Source organism: Ambystoma mexicanum, chromosome 4p (genome assembly GCF_040938575.1).
Source record: "Ambystoma mexicanum isolate Mex_15411 chromosome 4p, UKY_AmexF1_1, whole genome shotgun sequence".
In the NCBI taxonomy this organism is placed as follows: domain Eukaryota; kingdom Metazoa; phylum Chordata; class Amphibia; order Caudata; family Ambystomatidae; genus Ambystoma; species Ambystoma mexicanum.
In genome coordinates this window covers 1,025,125,675-1,025,144,733 of record NC_090927.1, presented here as the reverse complement: position 1 = coordinate 1,025,144,733, position 19,059 = coordinate 1,025,125,675, and positions in this window count along the sequence as shown.

The following is a 19,059-nucleotide window of genomic DNA, read 5'->3' as shown; positions in this document are numbered from 1 at the left end:
ATACACTAAGTATTTAACAACCACAACATTTTGTTAGATTTCTATACATGTGCGGTAAGCGAGGTAGTAGTAAGGTTGGTGGAGCACGCAGGAACAACCCGCTAATAAGACTGACGGCAGTGACACATAGTGAGCTTGGACGTACATATGGTGCATTTTCGTGCACCACTTACATGAGCTCCCAATAGGGTTGTATTTGTCTTCCTTTGCAGTCTAGCAGCATTAGTTCAGTTATGGCATGGGACCTTGGGGTGCAGTCTTCTCGGCGAAACACATAACATGAAAACCCCCGGGACACTTTTACTATTTGCGCATAGCTACAGGGATGTGGGTACTTCATCCCGAATGTCATGTAAGCACACATTCTGCCATCTTCATGGAGGTTACAGGTTTTTTAGTCAGAAAGGTCATGGAGAGAAAAGTTTCACCACAGGTGGTTTGCTCATTAGTATTTGGGGACTCTGCTTTTGTCAGGGGACCATTTTACAGTGCTTTTCCTCATACTGGGAACAGCGATACACTGCGGAAGGTGAAATGTTACAGTGTTGGTATCTAACATTAGCTCATGTCCGTCTGTTCGTGGGAACGGGCTTTCAGTGGATCTACCAGAGAGCTGCGGCCACAGGGATAAGTGAAATTCTCCAAGGGTGGGGGCCGCGCTGTGGTGCACAGGGCTAAAACCATCTTTATTTCACAAAATGGTTTCCAGGGCCTAGCTAAATACAGCATGTTTGGTCAATGTCTTCAGCCAGTGGCCCACCCACCACCTGGTCCCTGGTGGCAGGGGGAACCCCTGACGAGCCATGGACTTCACAGGGGGGAGAGGATGTAGGAGAGAGGGGTCTCTTGGACCAATCCTCCCATACATTTCCCCCCTTTCGTTACTTAAGTAACAAATACTTTCAATCCTCCAACCTCTTGCATTCTTCCTCTTCAGCTACAGCGTCATCCCATGCAGGGGTGCCTTTTATGGGCATCCATGCCCTGCACACTCCTCGCAGGCTTTCGCCTCTCCTAGCATATTCGTCTGGGGTGCAGGTCAGATATATACACCCACTGTCCCCTTCTAAGTCCACCCACACCTCCTCATACTATTAAAGCATACGGGGCTCTTTGATTGTGGTGTGCCATAGCCTATCTACTATATCCCCGCTGTGGTATATGGGCACCATCTGGAATGTTGGTGTGTTATCTGTTCCTGTTTGTACCTGTACCTCCTGCATGTTTTGTATCGTACCGCGGGCGTTGCCCATTGTCACCATCATCATTGCACCATTTGGTACGGCGTTAGCACAACATCGAAGACCCACCTGGCACATGCAAAAAATAAAAAGGAGGAACACTACTGCCGGCATCAAAAATTTAACAGTCATTCCCAGCCACGACGGGACCCAGGAGAAGATGTTGTCGAACCATGTGCTTTCTTCTGCTCCACCCTCCATTTTCATTCTTTCTCCTAGGTTATGTACTGCTTCGATCACATGGGACAAGGAACCATTATCCGCGTCTTCGGAAGGTACGAAAGTGCAGCAGGCACTTCTAATTTTTCGGCAAACACCTCCGTCCATTGCTGTCAACAGGTCCAAGACATACCTATTTTGCATGGTCATTAGCCGCAGTGCTCGCAGTTCCACCTTTATTACGTTAAACCCTTCTTCAGTGTCATTTGCCAGCTGGATCAGCTCCCAGCGTGTGATTTGGAGCCACTTTGCATTTGCTCGTGCCTGGATGCTAGGGATGAGTGAGGCAAAGAAAGTTTCTGCAGAGGTGAATAATCGATATCTATCCGGGATCTGTGCCAGCAGCTCTGATGATGCTTTTGATATGTAGTTTGATGATCGTTTGTTTTGTGACAGCACCTCCTCCTTGTTACCGGAAGACAGGATATATACTTGTGACTCTGCAGTTGGCTGGGCCTCATTCTGCTGAGGTCTTTCTCGCATTTTCTTGCTCCCATCAATGTGGCTTTCCGGTATCACCATTAGTGCGGAGTGTAGGGTGGCAAATGAGCAGCTGCCACCCCAGGATTGTTGGAGGTGCAGGTATGCCTGGTTGCCACATACCCAATAAGTGTCCATGAGGGCCGATGTCCCCTTTCTCATATCTGGGATGGTGAGGGTCTTGTTGCAATTTTTGTTTACCCCCATGATGACTTTCCCGTCTCCCTTAAAACACAGTTCATAGTTTATTTCTTTCTGTAGCTTGAAGGGCTTTTCAATGGCCGTCACCCAAGTCAATTTTGAGATGTGCTCCTTCCACACTGGTGTGCAAGTTTTTTCTATCCATTGCAGTTTCTCTGGTGCCACTCCTCGCAGCGCTTCGGCTTTGCACATTATCTCTTCATCTTTCCACTTATTTTCTGAAAACAGTGTCCCTTGTATTATAAAAAATGGTTCCTCCAGACATATCACTCCTACCGCCTTTTGATAACATGTCTTCTCATTCTGCAGCATTTTAAAAGTTACCTCATGTGCCTGGAAGGTGTTCTTAATTCTGCACAACGTGAGATGAAGAAGACACTGGGCATCGACAATAGGCAATTCTTTGGGCAGCAATACTTTGGGTGTCCTGAAGCATGGGGAATGAGGGAGCAGACATAACAGCTTTCGTTTGTTGTTTGTTTAGCTGTTGCACTCATGTCCGCATACCATTTATTTGTCTGGTGGGGGTGTCAGGGGTCTTCCATTTTGTCCAATCCCAACCCATAATATTCATCATATTTTCTCCTTCCCGCCTCCCTTTTCCTTCTGTTATTTCTAAGATATTTCCCGGCTTCATGGGCAAGGAACAGTGTGGGCCCCCCTTTCTCCCCTTCGCCCCCCTTTTCCCACTCATCATATAATGCTTCATATCTCACTGTCATTTTGTCATTCTCTTTCTTCATGTTATCTAGCAGTGTGTTTTCTGTTGCGGGAGTGGGCGCGCTGGTGGGGGTGTTATATAACCATGATATAACAGAGGGGTTCCGATCATTTAAACTATGGGCATTGTAATTAGATGCTTTTGGCGGGGAAGTTGTGCTGTTTCGCATCCTTTCCTGCAATCATTCATTTGGCGAGATAGCAACATTGGGTGGTGTCGTGTAATAACCCCATACCAGTTTAGATCCGTCCCATACCAAAAAATCACCTTCTTTAGTATTTACACTTGTTGTTTCATTTGTCACATTAATCCCGTTATTCCCTCCCCCCTCGTTCATCTCGATAGAGATGAACGCTATAAACCAATATGTAACCAGGCCAAACAGTATTGTAAAAAATAATGTAATGCATACAGATAATCCACACTCATACAAATATCTACATCTTTCAGCTAAAACTTCTCTATATCTAACAAATCTATCCATTGCAGGCTGCCCGTTTGTTGCCATGGTAGTTCCTGTTTGAGATATAAAAGTGCATTAAGTTTGTGCATGTAAACATTTTTGTTGGCACTGTTTGTGCCAGGAGGTCATGGAAGAGAGATGGGTTGGGTAGGGGAGGAGGGAAGGTGGGAGATTTACAGAGAAGGCAGCAGACAATATACATATTTTTCAAATTGTTATTTACACTTGAACGTTTTCTTTTTTTCTTTTTTTTTTAAATTTATCTCCATCGATAACCTGTAATATAATTTCTTTTGTTAACGTTTTTTTTGTCTATCAGTTACATTCCTCCACTCACTTGTTCACGTTCACTCATCATTTTCATTATTTCTGTTTGCTGTTGTCTGTGCCTCCTCATCCACCTCTTCCTGTACACTGTTATATGCCTTTCGCACATCCGTCAAATGTATCCAGTATTTGAGCCCCTTTACTTTTACAGCTGTAGGGGTACAAAATACCACTTTGTACGGCCCATGGAACCTAGGGGCATTCCACCGGCGCACAAAGCTTCGGACATAAATGAACTCCCCTGGCATTAATTGTCCCTGTACTTCGTGTTCTGCATGGGACACTGTCGTGCTTCCCTCTTCCCTTGTGAATAGTGGTGAGAGCTGCTTTGATATTGCACGCGCTGCCCTAGTTAGCTTCTTCAGGTATTCTGTGAACTCATCTCCCAATATCTTGGTGCTTCTGTGTGCATCTGAGTGTTGGCGTAGTGGGGAATGTGCAGTGTGCATCCGTCTCCCTGTCACAATTTTGTGCGGGGACAGATGGTGGTCCTTGCTCGGCTGATTCCTCAGCTCAAACAGCGCAAGGGGTAAACAGTAGATCCAGTTTTTCTTTAACGAAAAACACAATTTAGACAGTCTCCTTTTTAACAGTCCGTTCATCTTTTCGACAATGCCGTTACTTTGAGGATGATAAATCGAGCACAATTTATGTTTTATCCCAAATAGCGTGGTCACTTCTTTGAAGAGCTCGTTCACAAAGTGAGTGCCGTTGTCTGAGCGAATTACGTTGCAAATTCCACAACACGGGAACACTTCCCTTACTAGGAACTTTGCAGCGCTTTTAGCATCAGGTCGTGCACATGGGCCTGCTTCCACCCACCTCGAAAATGGGCATACAACCACTATCATGTAGCGTGCCCCATTACACCTTTCCCCCATATCCGCGTAATCAATGTGCAGTTCTCTGAAGGGCCCTATGGGTTTTGGAATTGTTCCCCTGAGGGTTCGTAGAGTCATTCCAGAGTTATATATCTGGCACGTTGTGCACTCCATTGTCAATCTGGATATGTGCTCCTGGAGACAGGGCACAAACCAGTCTTCTTGTATCTCTGCTGCAATGTGTTGTTTGGTGTTGTGCGCTGGAAAGTGTAATTGCTGAAATGCTATCTCTAACAGTTTGATGGGCATCACTACTTTTCCTGAGTTATTTTGGCGCCATAGTAAGTCTGTTGCTGATTGGCTGCACCCTCTTTTTTCCCACACCATCTTTTCATCACCACTGGCCCCTTCCTGCAGCTCTAGTATTTGTGATATGGGCATGGCATTGTATCCTTCTGGGAGTTCTTCGTTCATCTTGTGCTGTAATATGTACTCACCTGTTACATGTTTTTCAAAATACGAGGCTTCCTTGGCAGCAGCGTCTGCTGCCGCGTTCCCCAAAGATACAACGTCCGTGTTGGACGTATGTGCTTGGCACTTCACTATTGCTACCACTGTTGGATCTTTTAGGGCCTCAATCAATTCTTTCAGTAGTTCAGCATGTTGCACTGGGGTCCCATCTGCCCTTCAAAACCCTCTCCGCCCCCACCTTGCTAGGCCTCCATGTACTGTCGTCGTCATGTAGGCTGAATCTGTATATATTGTTACTGCACAACCTTTAGCTGCATGTAATGCTTCTATTAGGGCAATAAGTTCTGCTGCTTGTGCTGAGAAATGTGATGGAAGGCGATACTGTACTAGTACTTCATACTCACCTTCTTCTAGCCTCACTACTGCCAATCCCACATGTTTCTCTACTGTGTCCATGTCAATCGACTCTGGCCCATCCACAAAGTACACCTCCCCTTCGCTCAGGGCGTTTTTGCACACCACCGTGTCCTCCCCTGTTTCCCCTGTGTAAGTTGCACAATTGTGTTCCCGCATGTCCTCTAGTGTGCATGGTTCTGTGATGAATGTTGCCGGGTTTACTGTTCTGTACCGTACCATGTGAATATTGGCGCTGGACAATATTATTTCATAGGCAGTTGCTCGCTGTGTGGTCAGTGTATTTTTTGATCTTTCAAGTATTGCAAATAATGAGTGTTCCACGAACAACGTGACAGGGCACCCCATTACTATTATGGCACTTTTCTCAATGGCGAACGCGGCGGCGGTGAGAGATTGCTCGCACGCGAAGTGGCCTTGCATCACCGCATCCAAGGTGCCACTATAGTAGGCCAATGGTTTGTGTCCTAGGGAAGTCTTTTGTGTCAGTACAGCTGTCATAAGGGTTCCCTTACAATGTGAGAACAGGTAAAATTTGCGCTCATAATCAGGATTGGCGAGTACTGGAGCACTCGAAATCAGCTCTTTTAGTGACTTAAACGAGTCACTTATCTCTTCTGACCACTCTATTTTCCTGTTCTCTTGTTGGGCCTCCTTGAGTGCTTGCAGTAATGGCCTGGTGTAGGCTGCATAATCTAATATCCATGCTCTACAATAGTTACACATTCCCAAGAATATCCTACAGTGTATTAAATAATCAGTAAGTAGTTGCCGAGCTCACGTCCAGGGATATTGTCATCTTAAAAAGCTGCCCACACCAAAGCCTTTTAGTAGAAGAGGTTGTGAGATTGGCCATCACCAAATAAAAAACGTAGTTATAATTTTTCAGAGTCCCTGAGCGTCACTAAGCAACCTCCGAAACCAGAACAATGACCCAGTCACCACTTCAGTGTCCTCTTGGAGGGCATGAACCATTTTAGGTTCTCAGTCTCAATTCCTCCTAGCAGTCCCTAAAGCTCCTTTTGCCCCCTTCATTCTCGTTGCTTGCTCTTAAGCATTGGAATCTGTACCTCTTTATTCGTTCTTCTTCTGCTTTTGCTCTGTTCCATTTCCATCTTAATACTCACTTGCTAGCACCATTAGCTCCCTTCTAGGCTTCTGTCATTATTTACTTGAAATCCTATTAATTTCTACCGTTTTTTTCAGTTATGTACAGAATACAAATGACTAAGAAGACATATTTAAAAAGAACACACAAATGGCCCTAAGCGGAAATTCTTTGAAGTATGGAAGTAATCAGAAACCTGATTATTTCACAAAGCTGTTACAATTAAATGGTTCAACCATACAGCCTATTTGAATATTTTAAATATATATAATTTAAATATAAGTTTTATTTTCATGTAAACATTATTGTAGGTGCAAATAAGCTCAGCTCATTAATACAAGAACGTTTCTTTTTAGTGCCAATTTTTGTGAAATAATTATGTGTGGTGAAAGATATGGTAGAACTGTATTTTCAATCCTCTGATTGCAAGATGGCTGACACTTTAGATTTTGTGAAGGGGCTAACCTCAAAAAATTAAACAAAGATCCCCGGTGGGTGTAGTTTGGGAGGAGATGGTCAAGGACTGGGAGGAAATGCACATAGTCTTCGGCTGGCCCTCAGCATTCAAAGGGTGGGTACTAGCAAAAGGACACCTGCGATCTGTCTCCCCTCTGTGTTATGTTATGTTATGTTATTTTGCATTTATATAGCGCCTTATATACCATTGGTATGGTCTGAAGGTGCTGGTAGGTTGAACGCCCTTGGGAAGCTAAGTTCAGATCAGTAGAGGGAGTAGGAGAGTCAATGGTGCGAGTGAGTACCAGGTATGTGTGCAGCTTGAGCGTGTAATAGCTGCTTCTTAGCGGTGGTGTGGGGGTTCCGGGGTCAGGAATATGTGTTCATTCAGGCAGGATTTATCCAGACCGGATGTGGCTGCGTTAGGCCTGAGGAGTATGCCTGGCTGGGGGTGTGAAACCAGCAGTGTTTACATAGAGTGATGTGGAGTATGTGGCGGTTGTTGGTATGAGAACAGTTATACCGAATGGTGTCATAGTATCTCTGTGTTCTAGTTGAGTAGTGGTGTAAAGGAGAGAGTAAGCATATGGTGGGTTATGTGGTCATTCAAACGTTTTCAGCATTCCAAACTATCCTATGTACTTTACAGCATCCGTTCCATGCACCCTATCCATTCCATGCACCCAGTCTGTTCCCTACATTCCGGTCCGCTCCATGCACTCATGCATTCCAGTTCGCCCTGCGTGTTCTAGTCCGTCCCGCATGCTTCAGTCTGCCCCGAGCGCACGAGTCTGGACCACGCAAGCTCTATGTAATCCTCCGTTGTACGCAACTCGTCTGCTCTACGCAGCACGTCCATTTTTTCCGGGCACTCCTTTGCTCCTGGTACGGCACTCCTTCGCTCCACTTACTACGCACCCATCCCCTCTACGCACCCATCCCCTCTACGCACCCATCCCCTCTATGCACCCATCCCCTCAACGCACCCGTCCCATCTACGCATCTGTCCCGTCTACGCAGCTGTCCCATCTACGCACCCGTCCCCTTGACGCACCCATCTCCTCGACACACCCATCTCCTCGACACACCCATCCCCTCTACACACCTGTCCCCTCTACGCACCCATCCCCTCTATGCACCCATCCCCTCTGTGCACCCGTCCCCTCTGCGCACCCGTCCCCTCGGCGCACCCATCCCCTCTGCACGATCGTCCCCTCTGCGCGCTCGTCCCTCTGCACGCTCGTCCCCTCTATGCACTCTTCTCCTCTACGCACTCTTCTTCTCTATGCACTCTTCTCCTCTACGCACTCTTCTCCTCTACGCACTCTTCTCATCTATGCATTCTTCTCATCTACGCACTCGTCCCCCCTACGCGCTAGTCCCCTCTACGTACTCGTCCCCTCTACGCACTCGTCCCCTCTATGCACTCGCCCCCTCTAGTCACTCTCGGCGCACATCCACTCTCCACACTCATCCATCCTCGGCCACTCTCTGCCCTCGGCCACTCTCTGCCCTCAGCCACTCTCTGCCCTCATCTGCTCTATGCCCTCATCTGCTCTCCGCCCTCATCCGCTCTCCGCCCTCATCCGCTCTCCACCCTCATCCGCTCTCTGCACTCGTCCGCTCTCCGCACTCATCTGCTCTCCGCGCTCATCCGCTCCACGCGCTCATCCGCGCCTTTCCCTCATCCGCTCTCTGAACTCATCCGCTCTCCGCGCTCATCCGCTCTCCGCACTCATCCGCTCTCCGCCCTCATCCGCTCTCCACCCTCATCCGCTCTCTGCACTCGCCGCTCCCCGCACTCATCAGCTCTATGCATCTATGCATCCATTCCCCGTGCTCAACTGCTCCCCGTGCTGATCCGCTCCCCATGCTCATCCACCCCCCGTGCTCATCCGCGCCCCGTGCTCATCCATGCCCCGTGCTCATCTGCGCCCCGTGCTCATCCACGCCCCGTGCTCTTCTGCTCCCCGCGCTCATCAGCTTTATGCACTCATCATTTTCCACGCATTTAACAGTAATATCCTGTTCTGCATATTCATCTCTACACTCATCCGCTCTATCCACTCATCTGCTCTGCACACTCATCCGCTCTGCACACTCATCCGCTCTACACACTCTTCCGCTCCACACACTCATCCGCTCTACACACTCATCCGCTCTACACACTCATCTTCTCAGCGTTCTTCACATGTTTCTGCAGTCGCTCGGTCTACACACTCATCTGCTCTACGCACTTCTGCTTTCTACGCACATCTCTGTACTTATGCACTTATCTGCTCTACGCATTCATCCATTCTGCTCATCCATCGCTCTACAGACTCATTCGTTCAACATATTAATCTGTTCTATACACTCCTCATATCTACACACTAATCCGATCTACACACTCATCTGCTCACCGCATTCATCAGGTCAGCGCATTCATCCGTTTCACATGTTTCATCGGTTCTATCGATTTCATCCACTCCATTCACTCCATTCATTCATCATGCATTATATCCATTTCATTGATTTAAATCTGTTTTTGTACGATTTATTCTTTTTATTTACTTCGCTGCTGTGCTCTACTTTACTCATTCTGTTCTGTGTGTCTTTTCAGTTTATATTAGTGGTTATTAAATGTTGATTCTCACATCTGGTAGTTTGCTGGGTTGATGTCATTGAGGTGCTTTTATTCTGTTTGGGTCATTCAGCGTATGGGTCGGTTCTAGAGGAAGAGCCAGGTTTTCAGCAATTTGCGGAAAGACATTCAGTAAGGCGGATGTGGGTAAGATCCTCAGTAAGGCGGATGTGGGTGGGAGTGCGTTCCACAGTGTGGGGGCCAAGGCTGAAAATGATGATCCGCCTAACCTGACTGAGTTTGTCTTAGGGATGATTAGGAGGCCGGCTGAGCTTGATCTTAGAGTGCGTTGAGGGTGATAGGGTTTTAGCTTGTTTTGAAGATATTGAGGTCCGGTTTTATGCACTGCTCGATGGGAGATGCATAAGGTTTTGAAAGTCACCCTTCAGGCGACTGGAAGCCAGTGCAGAGTCTTAAAGGCCGGGGAGCTGTGGTCTCTTGGGCCGAGCACAAGTAGCAGTTTGGCTGCAGTGTTTTGCGCCCTTTGAAGTTTATTCAGTTGGTATGCGTGGAGTCCGAGGTAGAGGGGGTTTGCGTAGTCGAGTCTTGATATAACAATTGATTGGACCGCAGAGAGTCTGTTGGGAAAGAAGAGATATGGAAAGATGCGCTTAAGGGTTTTAAGGTGGTAGTGGCATGACTTTGAGATGTTGTTGACATGGCGCGAGAGTGTTAGGTCAGAGTCAAGCGTGCATCCAAGGTTTTTTACTGCATTAGAGGGGTTCAGTGGGTTGCCCAGGCGGATGGCCAGGGTAGTGGGTCTGGAAGAAGTTCGGAGCTGCCACATACCATGATTTCAGTTTTGGAGGGGTTTAACAAGAGGTGGCTTTGGGTCATCCAGAGCTCTATGTCAAGGAGGCAGGAGGCGAGGTCAGGTTGGGAGTTGGGTTTTGAGTTCAGGAGTTTTCGGATTAGTTGAGTGTCGTCAGCGTAGTTGTAACACAGGATGTTGTGTGAGCGAATTATTGGTGGGAGGGTGATCGAATTATTGGTGGGAGGGTGATCAAGAGGAGATTGAACAGGAGGGCAGATAGGCATGCACCTTGTGGGACTCCCGTGTCGGCTGGTCGGGCTTGGGAGGAATAGGTGGAGAGTATCGTTATTTGGTACCTATCTTTGAAGAATGAAGCTATCCATTTAAGAGCGGGTCCACAAATTCCTAGGGAGTGGAGGCGGTCAAGGAGGATTGAGTGATTGATCGTGTCGAAGGCGGCGGATAGGTCAAGAATGATTAATGCAGCGCATCCCGGGGAGTCGGCCGTTATTTTGAGGTCATCCCAGATTGAGGTTAGGGTGGTTTCGGTTCTGTGACGGGCTCTGAACCTGATTGTGCGGGGTCTAGGAGATTGTTGGCCTCGACAAAGGCATTTAGTTGGGAGTAGGCGGTTCGGTCAATGAGTTTGGCAAGGAACCTCGTGTTTGAGATGGGGCAGTAGTTTTTGGGCTCAAGGGGGTTGAGAGAACGTTTTTTTTTATAGAGGTTTGAAATTAACTGTTTTGGCATCGGGAAAGATACCAGAGGAAAGGGAGTCATTTATGATGGATCTTGCGTGTTCTCCTGCGCATGTGGAAGTGAATATTTCTTTGAGGGTTGTGGCCGGGCAAGGCTCTAAGGGAGAGCCGGATGGTTTACGGGCAGAGAGAAGTTTGAGAAATTGGTCTGGTGATATTGGACTAAAGGATTCGAACGTTGGTTGCGTAGTGGTCTCAGGCGGTGGGTTGGCCGGAATGGGGGGAGGGTTGCTGGATGATGTAAGAGAGCCAGTTTGGTGTTTAGAGCATTTGTTCTTTCAAGAGCCGTGGCATAAAAGTGGAGAGAGCGTGAGTCGCACAGTGATTGGGAGGGAGTTGGGACGGTCGTAGTGCATGCTGGTTTGGTGAATTCGGAGATGATTTTTTGAAATTCTTTGCTGGGGTTTTTGCAGTTTAGGATTCGGGAGTTGTAGTGGGCTTTTTTTGCTTTCCGGATTTCGGCCTTGTACTGATGAAGGTGTCGGGCCAAGGTGGTACCGTTATCCTGAGATTTGTCATTCTGCCATTTGCGTTCTAGGTATTTATTTAGTTGTTTAGTGGTTTTAAGCTCATGTGTGAACCATCTAGGGAACAGGCCACGGCGGGCTGATGGTTTACAGGAGGGTGTGAGCCACATTAGTGAGGAGTTGAGTGTAAGGAGCGATTGTTAGTTTTTTCCAGCATTTGCGTAGCTTCGGAGGTTCTGATTCGCATAGGGGAAGGGGGTCGGGTGAGAGGATGGCGAAGGAAACAATGAAATGATCGGACCAGATGATAGGGGTGGGGGGGTTTAGATGTATCTGGTTGTGGGAGGTAAAGATGGCATCAAGAGTGTGTGCTTTATAGTGAGTCAGGCCGTTTATGTGGGGTTGAAGGTTAATTGTGTCTACACCGTCAACCAGAGAGTGTGTCATAGGTTTGGTGGGGATGTCGAACCATATGTTGAAGTCTCCAAGAAGGGTGGGGTTGGGATGGTTTAGTTGAAGGGTGGCAATAGAGTTGCAGAGGTTGTTTGAGAATTGTCTATCGTAGCCAGGGGGTCTGTAGATTATTAAGAAGCTGTGTGAGAGCGACGGGGAGAGGTATAGTTTAACAAGGAGTGATTCGCAGGCAGGAATGCAGGGTTGGTTGTCGGTGATTGAGGCGTGGAGGTGAGACTTGAAGACAAATGCTATTCCTCCACCTCTAGAGGGACGGTTAAGTGGGATGAGGGAGTAGTCAGGGGGAAGGCTTCATAGGCGATCAGGGCAAAGTCGTCAGAGAACCAAGTTTCGCTGATGAAGACCAGGTCTGTTTTTTTCAGAGGCGAAGAGGTCAAAGATGCAGTGTCTGTTTTTTGCTACAGATTGGGCATTAAATAGGATGCAGTTCACTTCGTTAGGTGAGGATGGTGTCGGTTTTGGAGCGGGGGAGAGGGTGGAAACTGGAGAGCGGGCAGAGGGGTAGGGTGGTTGATGATTGATGGAAAAAGTGGGCAAGCAGAAAGGTTGGCGGGTTTCGGGTGGGAGTGGGTGGATGTGTGTGTTAGGATGATAGGATTTGGACCGGGAAGATTGAAAGTGGGGTGCGGGCAGTTAGGGGTTTCAGTTGCAGTTGGTGAGAAATCTAGGGAGAGGGGTTTCAGGAAGGGTGAAACGAGGGGGGAAGGTGGTGATTGGGGGAAAGAGGAGGTGGGTCGAGACAGGGGTGGTGAAGAGTGCTGAGAGATTGAGGGGGACCAGGTACGTTTCCTTTTTAGTGACTTCGTTGTGATTGGCGTGTGGGAGAGGGTAGGGGGGTCAGAGGGGGAGAGGGCTGAGGCTTCTGTTCTTGCTAGTGCTAGGCGTGCCGTTTTTAGGGAGGGGAAAGGGTGTGGTCGGGAGAGGAAGATGGTGGGGGTTTGTAGTAAAGGTGGAGGGGGGCTGGTTGAAGGGCGGGGTGTGCCTGGAATGACAGTGAGGGGAGCGGGGATGATCAATGTCGGCTGGTGGGTAATGGGGTTGGGGGGCAGTGGTCTTGGGGTGGTTGGCTCGCCAACGTGCCCCTCTGGTTGGTGTTTGGATAGGGGAGGGGTAGTGGATGGGAGGGAGGGTGCGATGATTTGGGAAGGGGGGGTGGGAGGCGAGGTGGACCAGGTAGTGGAGGTGGTCCATGGTGGTTGTTTCCGGCAAACCCTGGTGGAGCGGGTGCACTCATGGTTAGGACGGGCTACTTGGGGGTAGTTTCAGGTGAAGCTTACACTTTATGAGTTCGGCTATCACTGGGTGAGATTGGTCATGGTTTCAGTGAATGCTGATTAGGTGGCCTATTTAGTTGGAACTATACCACAGTTATGCTGTTTGGTAGGCTCTCTTCTAGAAAGCTGGAATACAGGTAAGCTATTATGGAGAAATTGAATGTAGTAACACCCCAGGTATGGTTTTGGGCCGACTTTTAAGTACAGTTTAGGAGGGCTTTCTAATTTTAGTTCTAGATTCAATGTGTACACTATTCGGCACACTTCTAGATTCAAGCTAGCAGCGCTATTGGGCCCACTTCTAAATTTACACTTTATTCATGTACGATATTGCGCATGTTTCAGTATTCAGCTAATAACTTATAAACTCAACGATACTGGGCACCCTATTGCACAGGGAGGGATATTACATAGACGGAGAGGATATTAGGCACGCTTCTAAGTTCAATTTGCACTGAGAGAGTATTAGGGATAGTTCTGAGTTCAGCTAGGGCAATTATTGGTCACACTTCTAAATTCGAGCTATGTGCGTTATTAGGTTCACTTCTAAATTAAGCTTTGCCGGTATTTAGAGCGGGAATTTAGGGATAGGCTTTTAGGCACATTTCTAGATTCAGCTTTACACCGAGATATTGTTGGTCTATTAGATAGACTTCTAAGTTCAACTGTAAACAGGGATGATGTTGGGCTATTAGCTATTAGATAGCCTTCTAAGTTCCGAATTCCGCTGTACACAGGGATGGTGTTGGACTGTTAGATAGAATTTTAAATTCGACTATACAACAGAGACGGTATTAGGCCTGCTTCAGGTAGGTAATTTAGACAGGCCTTATGAGTTAAACTTTCTGCAGTTCTAGGGTCAGCTTTGCACGGGGGGTATTGGGTATATTTGGTTTCGGGTTTGCACTGGAGGGATATTATGTGCAAGGTTTGCACAGAATGGGTATTAGGTGCACTTCTATTTCTAATTTACACAGAAACGAAGTTGGGCACACTTTAAATTCAGCTTTAACAAAGAGGCTATTGGGCACACTTCTAAATTTTATTTTCAACAGAGAGGCTATTGAGGACACTTCTAGATTCAACTTTTCACAGAGATGCTACTGGGGACACTTTAGGTTCAGCTTTCCACAGAGGTTATTGGGCACACTTCTAAATTCTGCTTTCACAGAGAGGCTATTGGGCACACTTCAAAATTCTGCTTTCACAGAGAGTCTAATTGGGCACACTTCTAAATTCTACTTTCACAGAGAGGGTATTAGACACACTTCTAAATTCAACTTTTCACAGAGGCTTTTGGGGACACTTCTAGGTTCAACTTTTCACAGAGAGGCTATTGGGGACCCTTCTAGGTCTAACTTTTCATAGAGGCTATTGGGCACAGTTCTAGGTTCAACTTTTCACAGAGATGCTATAGGGCACACCTAGGTTCAACTATTCACAGAGAGGCTATTGGGCACACATCTAAATTCTGCTTTCACAGAGAGGAGGCTATTGGGGACACTTCTAGGTTCAACATTTCACAGAGAAGCTATTGGGCACACTTCTAGGTTCAACATTTCATAGAGAGGCTATTGGGCAACCTTCTAAATTCTGCTTTCACAGAGAGGCTATTGGGGACACTTCTAGGTTCAACTTTTCACAGAGCGGCTGTTGGGGACCCTTCTAGGTTCTGCTTTCACAGAGAGGCTATTGGCACACTTCTAAATTCTGCTTTCACAGAGAGGCTATTGGGCACACTTCTAAATTCTGCTTTCACAGAGAGGCTTTTGGGCACACTTCTAAATTCTGCTTTCACAGAGAGGCTATTGGGGACAGTTCTCGGTTCAACATTTCACAGAGAGGCTATTGGGCACACTTCTAAATTCTGCTTTCACAGAGAGGCTATTGTGGACACTTCTAGGTTCAACATTTCACAGAGAGGTTATTGGGCACACTTCTAAATTCTGCTTTCACAGAGAGGCTATTGGGGACACTTCTAGGTTCAACATTTCACAGAGGCGTTTGGGCACACTTCTAAATTCAACTTTAACAAAGAGGGTATTAGCCACGCTTCTAAATTCAACTTTTCACAGAGAGGCTATTGGGGACACATCTAGGTTCAACTTTTCACAGAGGCTATTGGGCACACTTCTAGGTTCGACTTTTCATAGAGGCTATTGGGCACAGTTCTAGGTTCAACTTTTCACACTCTTATGCCAATATTTCTGCCTAACTAGGCATCCCTAGTGTGACACCTGCGGGCCAAAACTAAAAATCTGCAATATTGCTTCAAGTAATCACATCTTGCAACATATTAAAATCTATATCAAACAGCATTTGCAATAAGTGATTGGGGATTTCTTATTACCCCACTGCCTTATGATTTGGGTACTTGGGCATATACAGAAGATGTAAGGTGTGTACAAAACAAGGAAGGAGGAGGGATACTCGGGTGTACTGTCCCCAATGCCCTTCAAAGCCAGCCCTCTGCCTACAGCCTTGCTTTGCTTTGTATCATACAAATAGAAAATATTGGGAGATCGAGTGATTTCCTAAAATGCCCATCTATCCTACAAAGTGACCCATAGACTCTCGATTCATGCAACACCCAATTTACTTGTGTCTTGGAAAAGACAACACCATTCAGGCTTCCTCCACTTAAGGCGTGCCTCACCTTCCATCAGCATTAGAATGGCAACTGCAAACTTCTTGATGGCTCTGGCCTTGGAAAACACCAATGAACTAGAACTGAAGTAGATATAATTTGCATTTTCCCTATACATGTGCAGGATCCACTAAGTCGAAATCATGGGCTTCCAGTGGCATTGATCCAAACAACTATCAGTACGTTTTGTTAGAAATTTTAAAATTGGGAATAATGGCATGATATGCTGCAGGTGGGAAATGATGTGCTCTGTCTTGTACTTTATACAGTTTAAGGAAATAGCGTGTAATCATGGTGTTCAGATATCAAACACAAATGCATTGGAATCACTGTATTTTGTTGTTAGGTGTCATTTTTCTTTCTTTTATGATGGATGACATATGCATTTGTAATTTGTAATTGAACGTACAAATGTTATGTTTTGTTTTTTAATCTTTTTTATATTATAAAAATATAATCACCTAATCACCCTTTTCTGTGACATAATTTATTTTAATATGGGAGGCATCCTACAACATTTCTACAATGTCAGTACTAACACATTGTATTCTCCTAGTCTAAACATGTATGTGTCCCTAAAGAATACTTTTGTTTACTTTTATCTAAATCCCACCACTATTACCCAGTTAACTTTAAACTAACTATATGCCTCAGATAATTTTACAGCCACTATGAGAATTTGAAAGAAGATCACGCTTTGAGGTAACCCTCCAGCCCATTTGTCACACTTTATTCATGTGTGGCTTATACTCCACATTTGTTCCATCGCTCCCATCCCATAACATTTCCTGGTTCCCCATTTGCATTTTTACACGTTGATTTTCCCTCTCTTCTTTATTCATTGTGTATTTCTTCCACCCAAATCATCTTGGTTTGGACTCCATAGATCGTCTGTCCGGTCGTATTTGTCCTCTTTTTAGGCATGCTTTGCAGCAAGTTCCGGGGACTTTCACTGCATAGGCCACTTAGTCCATTCAACGACATGGAGTTTTCACAGGAGTTTGTCCACTGTCAAAACTGCACAGCAGACACATTTGTGTATGGGCATCTGGTTAGGTCCCTTGACCCTTCTCTCTGCTCATAGGTTTGAGTGCCGCCAATTCTCCGGGTATATATAGGGTTCTCTTTCTCCCCGCCTGTAATATAAAACTGAATGAGTTTCCTTTGAAAAATAAGTGTCTCTATCGTCAATTTTTTTCCTTTCAACCCAACCCTTTAAAAGCCATTTATGTGTTACCTTTAAACATTCCATTCCTTCTACTCCTCAAACTATTCAGAAGAGACCACATCACTCCAGCCCTAAAAACACTACACTGGCTCCCAGTAAAACTTTGCATCACCTTCAAAACAATATGTATAACGCACAGGGCAATCAGCGGACAAGGAGCAGAATTCCTACAAAAGAAAATAACAGTCTACAAACCAACGAGACCCCTCCGATCAAGCAACGAAATCCACCTGGAACTCAAACCATACCTTAAGAAAAAACTTGGAGACACCTCCTTCTACCACTTAGCCGCAAAAACCTGGAACAACATCCCAAAATAAATAAGAAACACTGAAGATCACCTACAATTCAGGAAATCACTAAAATCCTGGCTCTTCAACACCACAGACTAAATCTGGAAACCAAAACTGGAAAAAAGATGACTAATCTGGAAAGGACACAGACATCCCCGACCCGAGAGGGTAGCTCCCACGGCACCTGGACGGGTGACACTGGATAGACTGGAACACAGGCGGCATGCACGAAGACTGAGCCAACTCCCCCAGACAATCCCACCAACACTTTCGCCCATCCCTTAGTTACCGCCAGGTACCACAGTGGTGTGGAATTGTCGAGATATTGGAAATCACCACTCTACCTGAGAGGTTGACATTGGCAGGTGCACTGGCCACAGGAGTATGAAGGGAGGATAAGGGGAGCTATGAGAGAGCATGTTAGAGGTGGGGGCCAGAGGAGTAAGGAACCTTTTATGCCAGTCGGACCCAGATCAGGACAGAGCCGCACCAGGGGAGACTGCGCAAGCCGAGCGCCTGAATTCAGCATAGAGACGCATACTAACCAACCCTACTAACAATTTCCCTTTCTGCATACACCTCTCAAACTCCAAACCAAACACAACCAAAATCTACAGCACAACAAACCGCACAAACTTCACTACATTGTAACAACAAAACAAAAACGTGCATAGTCTTGCACAACATTACACGACGACTACCGGCCGCAAACACCCCAGGCCCAGCCAACAGACCCACCGGGCTGAGGCCGCCAACAGCACATCACTGCTCTCTTGCACTTTTCCTGCCTCCTCCCACTAACTCAACCTCCCCTCCTTTCAGAGCCTCCAGAGCGCCAAGGGACCACTCTGGTGGTGATAGTGCCCGGTACAAATGTCCTTTAACATTAACATTAACATTAACATATCATGGCAATACCTGACCAATAATTGAACTGTGCTTCCTTACTGGAAGAAGGAAATAGTGTGCAAATATTGTGAGTACCTGAAAAAAAGTTGGCATTCGCCACAGTTAGATTATTAAATGAACCAGGGAGACGGGATGGGAAGAGGGAAAGTAGGACTCAGTGTAATGACTAGTAGAGACTCCCAAAGTTTTAAAAAAAATGATTTATTCAAACCAAGGCAATGACTGCCTCATGAAAGAATGAAAGACCCACCAAATTTCTTATAGACACTGGGGCCACAGTGAACATGATTAGTGAGCAAGTAAACAAGGAACTGCCACAAGCCCCAGAACTAAACCCTGCAATGGTTGACATATACCCATACGGACCTACACCGCCCCTCAGATGTCTAGGACATTTTGAGGGAACATGCTGCTACAAGGGACAAGCAAAGAGGGTGCTGCTACACGTGCTGGCAACAGGGAGCGAGAGTGGCTGTGTATCAGTTTTAAGACAACCATTGACATGGTACACAAGTACATTGATCTGGTGCACATGATAAAGGAACTATACCCCAACCTGTTTAAGGGAATAGGGAAGGTACAAAACAGGCAAGTGAAGCTGCACATTGACGAGGATGTTCGCCCAGTATCGCAACACTACAGGGGTATACCAGTGAATATCCAGAAGAAGGTCGAGGATGAGCTACACAACTCATGGAACAGGACATCAT